The sequence below is a fragment of the Protopterus annectens genome, chromosome 11.part0 (genome assembly GCF_019279795.1).
Source record: "Protopterus annectens isolate FY-2018-M chromosome 11.part0, PAN1.0, whole genome shotgun sequence".
Lineage (NCBI taxonomy): Eukaryota > Metazoa > Chordata > Ceratodontiformes > Protopteridae > Protopterus > Protopterus annectens.
The window spans coordinates 1,253,737,731-1,253,755,166 of record NC_056745.1 but is presented as its reverse complement, the minus strand read 5'-3'; the positions used below and the strand labels follow the sequence as shown (position 1 = coordinate 1,253,755,166).

Genomic DNA, 17,436 nt, shown 5'->3' with positions numbered 1-17,436 from the left:
AAATGAAAGATGCAAACTTTCAGCAATAAATCCAATTATTTGATTATTTCTCACTGATATGGATGTAATTACCTTCTGGAAGCCCATTAGGCAAGAGAATTTACCTGACTTCAAACATGTCACATTTTGCCTTATTTCTATCATTGAAAAAAGGAAGCTTCAAAGTCCTCCGCAGTTCATAGGAAAGAGATTGCAGACTGCAATGAAACTTAATTCAATTATGTTTGATGCTTCCCTCCAACTATCTCTTGGGAGGGGGCTTAATGTATGCTGGAGTTTTCAGCAAAAACCTGTAAAATATTACAACTGTTTATGCCTTTTCTAAACAAGGGTATCATCTAATGGACCTAATACATTGTATCCTAGATTTTAATATGACTATTCTAACTAGCAGTTTTAACCCTTGAAAATTTAAGTAAACATTTGTTTAAGATATAGCATGACAACTGATGTTTTATCATTCAAAATCTACTGAGATCTTAGTTGTAACATCAGTGAAAAGTGCTAAACATGCTCACCCCATAGTCTATGACCACTGAAAGCTGTGAAAGAAGTGTAATAAATCTGTTGCATTCCTCAGACCATTTAAGCCACAGCCCTCCTACAAACAACCTTAAATGATGATGCAGGTAGCCCTGTTTTCCAACGTGTGAATAAGGATCAGCTGATTTGGTTCTAGCTGCCAAAACACAACTGGCTAAAGTTTTTCTTTTTTTTTTCAAAGGCTAGATATTTAGCCACTGTGAGATCATTGCACTAGATAACTGTGCCTTAATGGGAAGTTTCTGTTTTCTAAACTCTTGTGTAATTATGGAGTTAGAGAGGGTGTGTAGGTGCATGGAGGCTTGCCCCCTGCAAAAGCACTTACTGCAATCTTTGTAGTTGAGCTGTAGGGATAATGCATTCCCAATCAGTTGTGCTTAAACAATAGTTTTATATGAGATTGTGCATAGTCCTTCAAAGAGGAAGCAAGTAACCCTTCAGTTGATATTTTCACTTATAATACTTTGATTTTGCGTTATCACTATGCACTGTCCATAAGTCATTCAGCCTTTCCTGCACCCAAACTAAGCAAAGACCACTAATATAAGAACATAACAACATAAGACACTCATTTGTTCAGCATGATCAGATAAGGAACTTGTCTCCTCTTTAAATCTAATGCAGTCCACTGTTAAACTACAAAGTAAGTAAAATCCACTTTTAAACCACAAAGTACGTAAATGTTGTCTGTCTTAGACATAAGACCAGATGAGACAGAAACAGGGGCGGCTCCTACTATTGGACTGCAGGACTGCAGCCCCCCAGCTGTAAAATAAAAGAAAAAGAAATAAAATAATTAGCTGTGAGTCCCAGAACTCTGCTCATGGGTGCAGGAATCCAGACTGCTGTTTAGCCAGTCTAGGTTATGAAGGGAAGGCATCAGAGTCAGATGCCCAGAAGTCTATCATCTGTTGGCACATATGGATAGCTGCTGTCACGGGAAGAAGGGACTTCTTATTATTTCAAACGAAGCTGTAACTTTGTAGAGCAAAGCTGCTGCAATTCTGAATTCTAGTACTGGTGTGTGTGTGTGTGTGTGTGTGTGTGTGTGTGTGTGTGTGTGTGTGTGTGTGTGTGTGTGTGTGTGTGTGTGTGTGTGTGTGTGCGTGTGCGTGTGTGTGCGTGTGTGTGTGTGTGTGTGTGTGTGTGTGTGTGTGTGTGTGTGTGTAAAATTCCCCAGTTAAATATACCTGGTGGCTACAGAAACTCAGGCTTAAAACCTGTACCTTCAGTGCAGGTAGCAAGAGCCTGAATTCCCTACCCACCACAATTTGTGAAAAGTATTTAGATTTTTGCCTAATATTTTTGTTCTGTTCTGTTCCTCATAAAATTTGTGGTTTTCTGGATTTTGAATTCACTAAAATCTACTGACAGGCATTTGAATTTAGGATTTCATATTCTTCAGAAAGTACATGGTACCACAAACCTTTTATTCTAACAATTTTCTAAGTTTATAAGATCAATATTTGAAATTTGTCCCTAGTTTTGAGGCTATATTCCCCCATTATTGGCTTTGATAAGGTTTTTTATGCAAAGAGGTTGAGAGCTACGGTGAGAACTAAAGTCACTGAATATGTTTGGGGGCTGTATTTCCCCATTACTGGCTTTGTCCAGGTGTTTTGTGCTAAGAGGTTGAGCGGTATGGTGAGAAGTGAATTCACTAAATGATAGCCATTTAAGCTTCAGTCTTCCTGTAGCTCAAGAAACAGCTGTTTTGGCATAGTGGTATGTTACTCAAACTGTAATGCACAGGGTCCTGGGTTTAAGACTTGGCAGTGAAATGCATGGTGGTAACACATCATTTTATTCTAGCAACTTTCCAAGATTATATAAGCAATGTTTCAAATGTGTCCCTGGTTTTGGGGCTTTTGTCCCCCCCTAATAAATTTTGGCTTTTTCCGGATTTCTTGTGCTGCAAATTTGAGTTGAGAGATACAGTTCAGTGTCGAGTGGATTTTACAGGGACCTGAGAGCTTCAGGGGAAGAAAAGTTTAGTGCTGCTTATGCTGAGTCTGCTTGCATTGTTAACAGCATAACAGGTTGAATACTTGCTTTTGATACAGAAGGCTGTGGATTCTACTCCCACAGTATGTAGATGCATTGCTGATACTGTACTGTGTTGTACTTTTAAAGGGGGTTGATGCTGCAGTCCTGAGAATGTCCTCTTTGGCAGAGATACCTAGTAACTATGAACCTGTTATCAGTTTGCCATCCATTCCATATTACAATATTACTAGCTTATCGTTTCGTTTTTTTTAATGTAACATAGCCAATTTATTCCTAAAGGGCAACAGGCACTTTATTTGTAGATGAAACAGTGAAATATAAAGTTGTTTGCTAGCAGCAACCTCTTCATTAGTTACAGATCTCATTAATGTGGAATTATTTAGATGACTTTACTTCTGCAGAGGTTGTGCATATTTACTGATACCGGTGAACTATAGAAGTTTGAGTAGACTTTTATGATGGAAATGTTCTGAATTGGGCAGTTTTGTGATTATACGTACATGCATTTTGTTTCATTGGATACTGGAAAAATGTTCAAAACAATAAATGTAAAACACTCTCTAACAACTGTACTGTATTATACAAGGAATATAATTTAATACAATCAGGGGGGTGTATCAAAGAGCACATGTATGTTTCATGTGTAAGGGGCCTATGATTTGAAAACAGCCCAAAGTTAATCTTTATCTGCCACTGGTCAGATGTATTTTCTTTGAATGTGGGTTTCTATGCTGTTTCAATGAATGTGAGTTTCAAGGGCAGAGAAGTTTTAATGTTAAGTCTATTTTCATTGTGAGACTGCATTGCTTTGATTAGGAAATGTCTATTAGTGTTTGTGCTGTAAAATGTAAAATAAAACTTTTAAATGAAATCCAAATAATTGTAGAAGTAAAGCAGTATGCATATTATAGTGTTTATGGTAAATGGGGCGAAATAGCCAAGTAATGGGACATTGGAATGGCTGCAGGGGTGAGGCCCCATTTGAGCATGATTTTGTGAGTGGGGGGTGGCAAACTCAAAGACAACTGTCCAGACTTTCGAAGAAATAACAGATTTTTGCTTCTTATTTTTGGTTTGTTCCTCATAAAATTTGTGGTCTTCTGGCAAATCATTTAGGAACGAAGTCACTAAATAATGACAGACATTGAGTTTCAGACTTCATACCCTTTGGAAAAATGCATGCTAAAGCAAGACCTGTTATTCTAGCAGCAGTCTAAGTTTATACAGGAGCAATTTTTAGTACAGTTTGCATGTTCTCCCAATATATTTGGCCTTGTCCAGATTTCCTGCGTTATGAGGTTGAGAGGTACGCACAAATAAATCGCTTTATAGAATTAGGTATATCCAAACCTCTCAACTGTCCCCAATTTTGGCTCAAAATGTTGCTCTCCTCCTAATAATCCCACCACAAAATGGCAATTTTGGAAGAAAATGTGGAGGGTTTACAATTAATAAATAATTGTAATGATCCGAGTTATAGATTACTTTTATTTCAGAAATGCATATAGATTCCCTTATTTTGTCAGCTGCTCAACTTAACAATATGAATATTAAAACAGTGTCCCTTTTTTGACAGCTTCCCAGCTGTATTGTGTGGCTATTTTATATATTTGCATCACATCTTTGGTTTGTTTTTCATAAAATTGTGGTTTTCTGGCAAATTAGTGACAAATCGTTAAAGACTGAAGTTAGAAAGTAATGACAGACATTTGAGTTTCAGATTTCATACCCTTCAGAAAAGTCATACTAATGCAAGACCTACTATTCTATTGTCTAAGTTTATAGGAGCAATATTTAAAAATTGTCCTTATTTTTAGGCCTTTGTCCCATCCCACTTCTATTTATGGCTTTGTCCAGATTTCTTGCTCTGAGGTTGGGCGGTATGACAAATGTGTCAGGGCCATCACCGTCAGCCAGAGACATTTCAAATTGTGACATACTTGTACCCCACTCCCCCATGTAGTGACTCTGGATGTGTCCAAGCAAGGCAAAGAGCAGTTATGGAGTGTACAGTAAGTGTGCAGAGTATCCCCCCGTCCAAGGTAGACACAAGTACTACAAGTAGATTTTCATCTGTCCTTGATTTTGCAGAATATTCTAGTTTTCTGTCATATTTTTATACTGTTGATTTATGCTTTTTATTATTCAGGAAATGCATGTTGTTGCAGTGCCTGTTGCTCTGTGTTTAAGTAGAAATGCTTTAATGACCATCAGGTAAGCTTGCCTGAGATTGTAAGATGCAAGTAAGCTTTAATAAGCATACTGTTAAAGAATTACCAACATTGAAAGCTTTTTTTGTTATTGCTATGCAGAGAATATTTATATAACTAGATAATGTATAAGCCTTAGGTATTGAAATGCATATGACAGTATTTGTAATAAAGGACAGGATTACAGTATTTTCAGAAGCTCATTACATTTGTTGGAGACTTGCAGTCATCTTTTCAGGCTTTCCTCGTAAACTAAATAGAATGCCAATCTATCATGTGTGGTCCATAACCTGTGCAGTAATCCGTTAAGCAATTTATCTTGAGCTTGTTTCTTGTTTGCTGTTCATTTTTTACTTTGATCATGTTTTCCCCATGAAACAAGTAGATAGTTGTCAGGCAGCAGGTCTTTTTTGGATAAGAAACATTTTTACAAGTGTGGGTATCACAGAGATTGCTACTTTCAGCATGTTACTTGGTACTTTTATAAAGCTGAGTATAAATTATAATTAGAAGTGTAGTGCAAGGAGAAGTGGTTTGAGTTGAGTGCTGTTTTTTTATACTTGATTTTGACTAGCATTCCAGTAATGTATTTAAAAAGTAATTTATTTTGTCATGCCTCACAACCTTTTTATTTCCATCTAGATATTAAGTAAGCTGTCATGTAGCCAATGCATTGAAATATTTTTTTTTCTTCTCCACTTCATTTTGTCTTGATTGGACTCTCATAATGATGGTTTGGCACTCATGGCAGCGCATTTAATTAAAGTCCCAGTTTTTGTGGTTTTGAGCTTAGCTCTGCCCCTTTCTAGTTGACCACACCCCTTCCCATTGGTCCCACCCATTCAGCTGTCTCCTGCAGCCCCCCCGTCCTTTTGATTTGAAGTCACCAGCCGTCACTGGAAAGAATAATGGGTAGACCTCACTGAATTTACTATCTTGTAGGAATGCGTGTCAATAAATGCCATATCCTGGAAAATCTTCCAAGGATCTTTGTCATGGTTGTATTATTACAGGGAGAGGAAGATGTGGAGTCCTGCTAGTGCATTATACAATTAAAGACTCCAGTAGTAATTATCTCTACTTCAGCAAAATCAGCTATCTCATTAGGAATTCTCCACATGACTAGCTGTTTGTTCAGGATAGAAATATACCACATATTTGGTCAGTGACACCCTTTCCCCATCTGGACTACAGCCCTTCTATCAATCATGCCTTTCCAAACTATGTACCACCAAAAAATGCTTAATTCATTTCTTTACATACTTGATTATTACTGAGCTCTGAGCAGACTGATTTTTCTGCATCATGGAGAAGGAGCAAGGCAGGTATTACAGTGTCTATTAGTGATCACTCTTTTACTGAAGGGCAGTGACCTTGGAGTGAGAATAAAAACCTTTGTGGGCTAAGGGGAGCTTGCTTCTTACATGGGAAAGAATACTTATTTGCTTTGTTACATTTTTTTATAAGCTGAGTACATGATCACAGAAAATTGCATACTTGAGTTGTAATTTATGAGCTCTTGTAACTGGGAAAATGAGTTTCCATACTGGAGCCATTCCTCGGTATGAGGTGGCTTTTGGGATACCTTCAATGTCTGGTCCTTATGTAGTAAATGCTGAAAAAATTAGAAACACTTAACAGAGCTATTGAATCCAACAGAATTAAGGGATAATATTTTTAATGTATGTTTTTTTCAAAGTAATATATGTATATATATATATATATATATATATATATATATATATATATATACATATATATATATATATATATATATATATATATAGAGCTACATTGCAACAAGAGGACACCAGTTCCCCATAGCACAACTAGAAAATATATTTCAACACCCATATTTTTATTTGGCAACATCTGCTATAGATAGCTCTCTGAGCAAAGTCTCAAGTTCTCTGTAAATTATCTCCAGCAAAAGATCATTAGAGTACTTCTTGACAGTCATAATATCTAGCCATCAGCCTGTGATATGAAAAATCTTTCTTTCAGGAAGTACTATTTATAGACATTGTCCTGCATTTCTAGGCAACTTGAATAGTATAGAGTATTAGTAGCAAATAATGCTTTGAATTTAATTAAAAAATAAACCTTTACACATATGAACTGTATTGTCACTGTGCTCTGTAATCCCTAGAATTATGTACAAAAAAAATAAAATAAATAAAGGGAATTCTCCCAAGGGGCAACAAAATATTATGGTGGTCAGAATAATCCCACATATCACTAGATAAGTAAGAGATAGGAGTGGTAGAAAGGTTTCAAAATGGCTACAACCACTGGCACTGTACACTACAAGGAGTACAGCAGTGGCTGCACCATGAATAACAATATTCTGCGCAGCATTATTTGCAGTTGACTGTTAATTATGCCAGCACAAAATACATATGGCAGGGAACCCTTTTATACTATACATCACATGATGTGCACCAGTAAAGGGCAAAATGGGCCTCTAACCTCTTGACTGAGCCAGACATTCACAAGCTTGTCCAGTATAATACTCAATTCTCAACAGCTTAATAAATTAACTCATTTACTACATTTAAGTATCGCTGCCTCTGGGTTTCCTATACCTTCCACTATATCTCAGAGAAAATCCTATGCAATAAAAGTAAGTGAACCACCGCAATTTACATAGAATACTAGAAGGATATATCATGAGAATCCATCTATCCATCCACAACTCCTTTTCACATTTTTGTACATGGGGTTAAGGTGTCACTTAAATAGTGCCAATCATCTAGAGCCAAGGTTCACACCACCAGGTGGCTAGCCCTGCTGTGGCTGTTCTTCCATACCACACACTCACATGCACACTCACACCTATGGCCAATTTAGATTGTCCAGCCACCTAAAGCATATCCTTGGAATGTGGGAGGAAACTGGACCATATGGAGGAAACCCACGCAGGCACAGGGAGGACATGCAGACTCCATATAGAAGGCACCCCAGCTCAGAATCAAACCACAGAACCTCTTGCTGTAATAGCAACAATATTCCCTGAGAAAGAAAAAAAAATCTGGCACAACCTAACTCATTTACATAGTCCTACCTTGCTAAACTTGCTCCTCAAAAACCTATTTACCAACATACATTGGGGAGAGTAGACAGACAAGAAAGTAGCGAGAGGAAAAAATCCATCACACCCTAGAAAGAAATACCTCATAACAGTTACATCACATTATAAACAGCTTATAGTAGCAAAGTCGATACTCAATATATACAGCTAATGGGCCCGAAACTCATGAAAGAGATAGGAAGGAATGTCAAAAGTCCATGGTCATCTCAGTAAGCTTCAGGCAATCCTGTTCCACCAAACTGACTAATGATTTTACAGTTATTTGCTTGCCTTTTCTTCAGGTCATTCTAAATGCCATCTCTACTCTTCTCAAGTTCTTGCTTTTGTGAGGAATAGCCTGGAATCTGCCTTCTGTCTGAGCATGTTAGACTGCCTACCACCTCGGACTGGATGGTAAATTTCCTATGCATCAAGAAATTGACTGCCTGATCTAGTTTATTAAACAAATAAATCACATTTTAGAGCCAAAGCCAACATTTGCCAGAATACAGTTCTCTTTCCTTAGTCTGTTTAGACCCTAATATCTGTTTTCAAGGTCTGTAGTCATGCCTCTGGTGCAACTATGTAGGATTACAATTCTAGCTGCACACATTACAATATGCTTTTTTTACAGAAGGCAAGCACTTCAACATATCCCACATCTCCTGAGCTTATATATGCTAATTCTGCAAGTCACACAACAGCTGTGATGGGAGAAAATCTCCAAAACACTGCAGACCAATCTGTAACAGAGAATAAAAATGACCAGTTATGCTCAGGTAGTTAAAATCCAATAAGCTTGTCCCTCGGGAAATGAAGGGCATTTGCAGGTCTCCTTTCTAATGAGTGTATTAAATAAACACTGGCAAAAAGAGTGATGCAATTGGCATAGCTATCCATGCTTACCTTATTATTCTGTCTTTGTCTAGACATCTCAAGCATCACACAATTATGGGCCTAGTCTTGCTTATTTGATGTCTTCAGCTAGATTGCAGAACTCTATACCCTCTTGATATGTAGGTTTTAAAAATCTAACTCTTTCAATACAACTGGAAGCCAAAATACCAGGACGTTAACCAAATTATCACTTTACTGACTCTCAGGAAGTCATGGATTCAAAAGTTGTTGCACCTGGCAATATTTTCATCACTATCAAGCCTGGAGATTAAGAATGTATTCTGAGATAACAAGAGTTGTTTTGGGGTGCTGGATTCTGTGAGACAGACATCCAAGTTGATAGCCAAATCTCTTAAGTCTGCCATCTTTATTGCTGTGTCCAGAATTAGCCCCTAAATGTCTCCAAACTGACTCCTTATAGAGACCTGTAGAGTAGTGGTTGTTTCTGTCAAACTCTGAATAGCTACAATAAATACTTGCAAGTCTGAAGAAGGATGAACTTTAGACTACAATACAAAAAACAGAGTATACAACTTAATGCAAGGGGCTCAGTCTGCAAAGCCATATAGCCTAAGTTACAAGTTTTCAGAAACACCTGCATTTTTTCATAGTCAACTTACCAGCTATTCTCTTGGCTGTAATGTGTAAACACTGACTAACTAAATCAATAGACAGTTACTTTACCTCTGGAAACACACTTTTATTTTGCAACCAGTGCAGTGCTTCTGTATTACTCAGCGCATATTGTCCAATCAAAGCAGGGCAGGAAGATATATTATATCAGAATTTATAACCTGATAAACAAACAAAACTGCCATCATGTGGACCAATAAAAAACTAAGCTTTTGTGCCATGCTATTTTTTGTCTACCCACTACCTGCTGTCTGCTGATTATCAGCCCTCTCTTGGTCAAATGACCAATTAATTCCCCCACTGCGAAGACAGCTGATTAAAAGATGCCACTACTGAAGCGGTAATTCAGGGAATTTTTCTGCATGCTGCTCTAAAGCCCAAATATGTTCAGTGGGCATTTTCCCAGAAAGTTGGGCAATGGCAATAACGCAGGGTTGTTACTCACTTGCATGGGTGACATAAGGCTGCAAATGACCCTACCTTCTGGGATAAGGACATCATGCATGTTTCTGTAGTCTCCACCAAGAAAATCAGTGCACTATATATGCCCTAGACGTGTTCCACAACTCACTTCCTATCATTCTAACACTCTGATGACTGATTACACTAAAATCAGTACTACTACTACTACTAATATATAACTTCTGCCAAATCTACATTAAGACACAAATCTTTCACCAAACTCTGAACAAGACCACAACTGGAATGTAACAAGATTTGCCTCTGGCCATTCAGGCAAAATGTGCCAGTGCATTATTACAGTTACATCCTTGGAGTAGTTAGAACAGAACCAGTATGCATATATGATTCATTTGCAAGTTATGCGCACCATGCTGTACCTCCCAGACAAATACCCATCTATTCAGTCAGTACTAAAATGGTACTTTCATCTCAAGAGGCTCCAGTTATCCAGTCCATACCTTATTACAACACTACAGACCAAACAATACCCACAACAATTCAACATTTGGCTGCACTCTCTCTTAATGATGAACAGCCTTACAGGTACTGCCTGTAAGATTAACTCAAGACAATCTTGTACATATTTGACTTCTTTATTATGGAGTTCCCTCCTTGAATCTAAACTAAAAATGGGTAATGCCCAGTTGAAAATTCCCAGTTAACAAATGCAGATAGATAAATAAATAAATAAGCCAAATATAGTGAAGCTGAAATCTGAGTTGCATTCACTGCAAGCAACAGATGCCTTGCATGCACTTAAGGTAATAACTAAGCTGTATTCACTGAAAGTAATATTGTTGTCCACATATGTCATTTGGCAAAAGTTTTACACCGGATGCCCTTCCTGATGTAACCCTCCCCATTTATCTGGGCTTGGGACCAGCATAAAGAAATGCACTGGCTTGTGCATCCCCAGTGGCTGGGTTGGTGGAGTGGAGAAGAAGTTTTTTGATACTGATTTTTAAGAATAAGGGTGATGTGAAGAGCTGTAGTAACTACAAAGGGATAAAATTGATCAGTCACAGCATGACGTCATGGGAAAGAGTAGTGGAAGCTAGGTTAAGAAGGGAGGTGATGATTAGTGAGCAGCAGTATGGTTTCATGCCAGAAAACAGCACTACAGATGAGATGCTTGCTCTGAGAGTGCTGATGGAGAAGTATAGAGAAGGTCAGAAGGAGACGCATTGTGTCTTTGTGAACTTAAAGAAAGCATAAGACAGGGTGCCTAGAGAGGAGTTGTGGTATTGTATGAGGAAGTTGGGAGTGGCAGAGAAGTATGTAAGTGATACAGGATATATATGAGGGTAGTGTGACAGAGGTGAAGTCTGCAGTAGGAGTGATGGATGCATTTAAGGTGGAGATGGGATTACATCAAGGATCAGCTCTGAGCCCTTTCTTATTTGCAATGGTGATGGACAGGTTGATAGATGAGATCAGACAGGAGTCCCCTTTGACTATGGTGCTTGCGGATGACATTGTGATTTGTAGTGAGAGTAGGGAACAGGTTAAGGAGAACCTGGAGAGGTGGAAACATGCTTTAGACAGGAGAGAAATGAAGGTCAGCAGGACTAAGACAGAATATATGTGTGTGAATGAGAGGGAGGATAGAGGAATGGTGAGGATGCAGGGGGTAGAGTTGGTGAAGGTGAATGAGTTTAAGTACTTGGGATCAACAGTTCAGAGTAATGATAAGTATGGAAGAGAGGTGAAGAAGAGAGTATAGGCAGGGTGGAGTGAGTGGAGAAGAGTGTCAGGATTGATTTGTGACAGACGGGTACCAGTAAGAGTGAAAGGGAAGGTCTACAAGAGGGTTATGAGACCAGCTATGTTATATGGTTTGGAGACAGTAGCATTGACAAAAAGGCAGAAGTCAGAGCTGGAGGTGGCAGAGTTAAAGATGTTAAGATTTACATTGGGTGTGACGAGGATGGACAGGATTAGGAATCAGTATATTAGAGGGTCATCTCAGGTTGGATGGTTTGGAAACAAAGCCAGAGAGGTTAGATTGCATTGGTTTGGAAATGTGCTAGGAGGGATGCTGGGTATATTGGGAAAAGGATGCTAAGGATGGAGCTGCCAGGTAAGACAAAAAGAGGAAGGCCTAAAATAAGGTTTATGGATGTGGTGAGAGAGTACAAGCTGGTGGTTGGTGTGACAGAGCAAGATGCAGAGGACAGGGAGAAATAGAAACAGATGATCCACTGTGGCGACCCCTAATGGGAACAGCCAAAAGAAGAAGATTCACTGAAAGTAATACCCGACCCATATGCAGCTAACATGAAAAACATTAATAATCCCTTACACAGCAGGTAATTGTGGAGGTAGGGGTTTATATTAAACAGCATTATCCATAGTAATAGAACTTTATCTGAAATGGACAGGAGAAAACAAGGGCCTAGCAAGTATTAAACAATATTAGTAACAATGTGTTCTAATCAAATTTGGGTACTCAACAGTAAAATTTGTTGATTAAAAAGTTTAGCATGCAGTTATCAGCATTAATATTACTATGGTCAGGGGACACAATTTTTACTGTTTATTTTGTAAAGGAATGACATCCTGAGGTCCTCCTTTTTTGGTTGCAACCTATATCTGGTTACATGCATAGTGACTAAATTCATGAAGGTGAATTTTTGCCAACATTAAAAGTATTGATTGGCATCAGCAGCTGTGGCCATCCTTTGGGAATGCCCAAAGATTATATTTTGGAATGTTGCACTGAACAGGATATGGAAAAGTCCAGGAACACATGTCTGAAATTCTTCATGGGCTATGGCATAAGTGCAACAATTGTTTATGGTTTTAAATGACTATGGTTTATTACCTGGCATTGTCTATGAGCTGCAATTTAGATTGGTTCATCTGCCATTGTTTTGGTTGGTTAATGGGATGCCATTTGGGTCAGCCTATGAACTGTTGTTTGAGTCAGACCATTTGAGTTGTCCAATGGGCTGTTATTTCTGTTGGTCCATGGGCTGCCTTCTTTGATGGCTATGAGCTGCAGTTTAAGGTTAGACCAAGACCTGTAATTTGGGTCAGCCATCAGGACATTGTTTGGGTCAGCCTGAAAGCTGTTGTTTAGTTTGACCCACAGACTGCTGTTTGTGGTAACTTATTGGTTGCTGTTTTGAATGGCCCATGAGATGCTATTTGGAAGGACCAATAGCCTACTTTATGAGCTAGCTAATTAACTATTTAGTTTGGCCTGTTTGCTATTGCTTGGTTTGCTCTAAGGGCTATCATTTGGGAAGATATAAGAGTTGCTAGGTTTGGCCTATGGTCTCTTGTTTCATTTGGCCTGTTATTTGTAATGACACATAAGTCACTGCACGGGTTGGCCCATGGATCGCTGTCTGTGCTGGTCTGTGAAGCATTATTCAGTTTGATCCATGTGTTTTTGTTTGGGGTAGGCCATCAGCTGGTGTTTGTGATGCCCCAGAGATTATACTTCAGAAAACACATTTACTATTATTTGTCTAATGTTGTACAGATTACAGAATGGGGTGATGGACTTGCTATTTATTTTAATAACACTTTGTTAAAATGGATTAGATCCAGTAGGCTAGTGGCCTCTTTTCAGGGGAGACCTAAGGTGTTTTTTTCACTGCCAGGAGAAATCTAGCCAGAGCATCAGAAAACTCCTCATCTTCTTAATAGGTGCCATGAGACCTTTCAAATTTACCTGAGCTACCACCGATCCAAGCAAATGGGTCCTCAGTTTACCATCTCATCTGAAGGACAACTCACTCAGGAGTGCAGCACCCCCTAATTCTGCACTGCAGTATCAGCCATCCAATCACATGGAATTGAAACTACAGTCTTCTGGTCTTCCAGCACCAAAGACAAGTGTGCTACCTGTTGTGCCACTAAAACATTTGGTTTTGGATGACTCATTCAATGAGTTCTGAAATATCCTGTAGGCTATGGATTAAAACTAGTTACTAAATGAAGTATAGGATGGCTCATGGGCTAAGTCTGGGATGACTAATGGACAGTTGTTTGGAATGATATGGACTATGTATTGAAATAGGCAGCAGCAATACCACTACTTTTTTAAACTTCTTGTTATAGTCCTGCTGAATGAGGAAATTAGTCCATGTAACAATGACCTAAAAATCAAAATAATTTATATATTAATGGTAGAAATAAATAACAATGCTTCTCTTATGGCCAGAAGTGATATATGTTATGTTAAGGAAGCTGGTCTAAGTGCCCTTCTCATCTGCAATAACTTTTAATACAGCATGGCATTTATAAATTAGAATGAATCTAAAATGTTTTATGTCCAGTTAGTATAAAATGAATGCCTTCGTTTGCCTTGCACAGTGCAGCCAGTGCAGAAATGGCAAGAGAAAAAGCTGAGTCTCCGGCATGGACACAAGTCCATGGTTTTTCCATAGCAATTCTCTCTAAGCAGAGAAGTGGGTACCCCATAGTGGTTACATATTAGAAGAGACTTCCATCGTAACTCATGCTTGCTGTGATCAGCATTACTGCCCAAAAACAGATGTTTATACAAAGCAGTTTGAATCTTCATTACGCCTGATGGTATTCCACAATTATACATGTTCTGTCATCTTGTTTTTCTTACCCCACTCACAAATTGAGCATCCAAAAACCCTTTCACAAAAATGAATTTAAAAACAAACAATGGTGTTAGAGGTTTGGAGTTGTCATACTCTTGGAAAATATGATAATTTTAAATTCTGACTGCAACCATTTACTCACAGACAAGCCTAAAAGACCAGGTAACCCCAGATTACTTGCTAACAATTCTATCTACAAACTATATAAAGGAGGCAGGCTAGATCTGTGAACAAAATATGACATTGTCTTAATGGATCTACATAAGCAAAACTCAACATGGCATATGAAGAAATGAAAGTAAGTGAGACTGGAAATGAACATATTTTCAAACACAGCAGAGAAGGACTGCACTTTTGAATTCTACAGGGTGAAGTAATTTAGGGCCTTGATCTGTTTATGCTGGACTTCTATAACACACATCTAAGATGTCCTTTAAGGACTAGAATGACATGAAACTCTAAACAGAAATCACAAGGCTAACAAGTATCAGGAAAATACAGTTGACTCATATCAAATATGTGCAGATGTTTTCCTTAAATATTTTTAGCACAGAAACAAAATCTAATGCAGTTTCCACTTTTATGACAAAAAATATTTTTTCAATTACTGTGAAGCTATAATAAGTAATTTAAATAAATACTCACTACCAGAGGCACTGTAAATTCAAAAGTAACTAGCAGAATTTGTAATAATAATTATGAAAAATACTGTTGGTGTGAATGGTAAGATATGTAAGGTTTTGAAATTGCTGTGGTGCTGTGAAGAAAAAGGCCACTGTTTCTTTAAAATCTCCACAAAGGATTCTGTACACAAAAGAGTATTTTTTACACATATATTTGTAATCAAGATGTTATCAGACTATGTTCTTTTATTAAATGGTTAAAAGATGTGAGACCCATCATCCATACACTCATTTAGAACTTCTTTCATATTATTCAGCCAAAAACCTACATACATACAAAGCTAAGTCTTTGTGTGATATGAAAGAAAAGAGTCTTCAGCAGTGCATTCATTTTAGAGAAACCTACCAGCTCAGTATGAAACAGCAGCCTCTGAATGAACTTGGCTAACTCTTGCCTGTCCTTCCTGGTTCAGTGGTGCTGGGCACTTTACTACAGGATGATAGAGAAGGCAGTAGGGCGCAGGGGTCGGATTCCCTCCCACCAGATGCAGCACTGCTCAGTTCTGCAGATCTCCTGAGAAGCTCAGCTGCGTGCTGTAGATGCTTTAGGCTTTCAAGCTGTCTCCCTCCCTCTTTCTCTCTGGATCTTTCCACCTCCCTGAGTCATGCTGCTGATGAATAGAAAAAAAATATGCAGTGACTGCCTGCAATTTGGACTGAATTGCAGATTAAGATTCTTCACAGTTGACACATCTGGTACAAATGACACCTCTCAAAACTGCAGAATGAATGCAGCTTTTTTTCTGTACCATTAGTTATGTTGCTGGTTGGCAGTTTGAGTTTAGATATGAAAGGTGTTTTCTGAATGGAAGGTGGAAAAGAATTAACCTTTTTTTTTTAAGTTTTTTTTTTCATGCTACACTGTGTGAGGGGAGCTGTGTCAGTGGTGGTGTAAATACTTTGTACCAAGAAAGGAACATTGATTAATACAATGCCTTGAGATACATAACTGCAAAATGAAAAACCTCTGTAAAGGACCAGAAAAATGCAAATGAAAAAACAGCAGTTAAGGAAAATGCTAAGACAAACAGAAAAAGCATATAGTCATGAACAATATTCAGTATGTTCGGTGATAAGGCAAAGCAGCGTTGTCAGTTTTTTCACATCACTGCTTTATCACTGAACTTTTGCCTAGCATATTATGTAGTGTGTGTGTGTGTGTATCTCTCTCTGTGAGTATGAGCGTGTGCAGAGCAAGAATGTGTGTCCATGACAGTATGTGTTTACATGTCTATGTGTACATGTCAAATGTGTGTATGCTTTCCCTGAATTTTGTAATCCTTATTGTGCCAGTTCCATAGCATGACTGCAACAATTCTTACTACATTTGGTTTCTAAAAACCCTACAAGAACCCTTACATTGTCAATTATCTGTCCAGCTACAGGAACCCTGTTAGGCTGTAGGAATCCTTACCTTGTAATCTGGTATAGCCCTCAGCATTTTTTTCTGTGTCCGCCCTTTGGCTGGGCAGTAGGCATCTTTGCTGGGTAAGGTTCTTTGGTGCCCCTGCAGGTGCTGTTATAATGTGTGTTTTGTAGTTAGGCCACAGGAAGTATTACTCTGTCTATTCTCTGACACAGTTGCAGGAATCCATACTTTGTCAGTAAAGCAGCATGGCAGCAACAGCCTTTACTATTTCTGCTCTTTGCTAAAACTGCAAGATCCTTATTGTTCCTGTTCTTTGGCTCTGTGCCAGAATGCTTAATATGTTACTTCTCCAGTACAGTTGCACAAAAACCATACCATGCATGCTCTGTTGTCTGTGGTCATGATACAGTAATTATAACTATACCTGATTCCTGCTATGCCTACAAAAATCTTTATTGTGCCTTTTCTTTTGTCCAGCTACTAGAAATGTTTTGGTGTGTGTTCTTTGGCATAAACACTACAGTCACTAGCCACCCTTTCACTGGTTCTTAAGTCATGTGCACTGAATTACATGAATGTGTCAACCCCTTCTATAAAACAATCTTTGACTTTATTATTTTGTAATTTAAAACTTTACATTTGTTTCACTTTTACAGTTTCCAATGTATTAGAGTTTAGTTTCAAATTAGCACACCACCCAATACAGTTGGGTTTCTCATGTTGTAGGAATTTACATTTCTACAATCATTGTCACTTCATTTTATTTTTGCATTGCTCATGGCACACTACTTTTTTTCCACTTTGCAAGCCTGTAAGTATTTAATGGCAACTCTTTTTCAGCTTAAGAACTGCTCATACACAAGTTAGAATATCTCATCTCTTCTCATACTGCTTGCCATGATATGACTAGCCCTACAAGCAGATTTGTTAACAATGGCAACAGACTTTCATCCCTTCTTTACTGCTTCTCTGTGAC

General features: G+C 38.2%; 1 protein-coding gene across 2 annotated transcripts in view; it reads right to left on the bottom strand.

Moving 5' to 3' along the window:
* Positions 1-15,680, bottom strand: part of MPPED1 (metallophosphoesterase domain containing 1) — a 1,214,292-nt gene extending 1,198,612 nt beyond the window's left edge. Inside the window, exon 1 of one of the 2 annotated variants that reach the window (XM_044088614.1) lies at positions 15,438-15,680. The gene's annotated coding sequence lies outside the window, so the exon portion shown is untranslated. The remainder of the gene's footprint in view (positions 1-15,437) is intronic. The other variant, XM_044088613.1, reaches the window with a different exon arrangement.
* Positions 15,681-17,436: the final 1,756 nt, after the last annotated feature.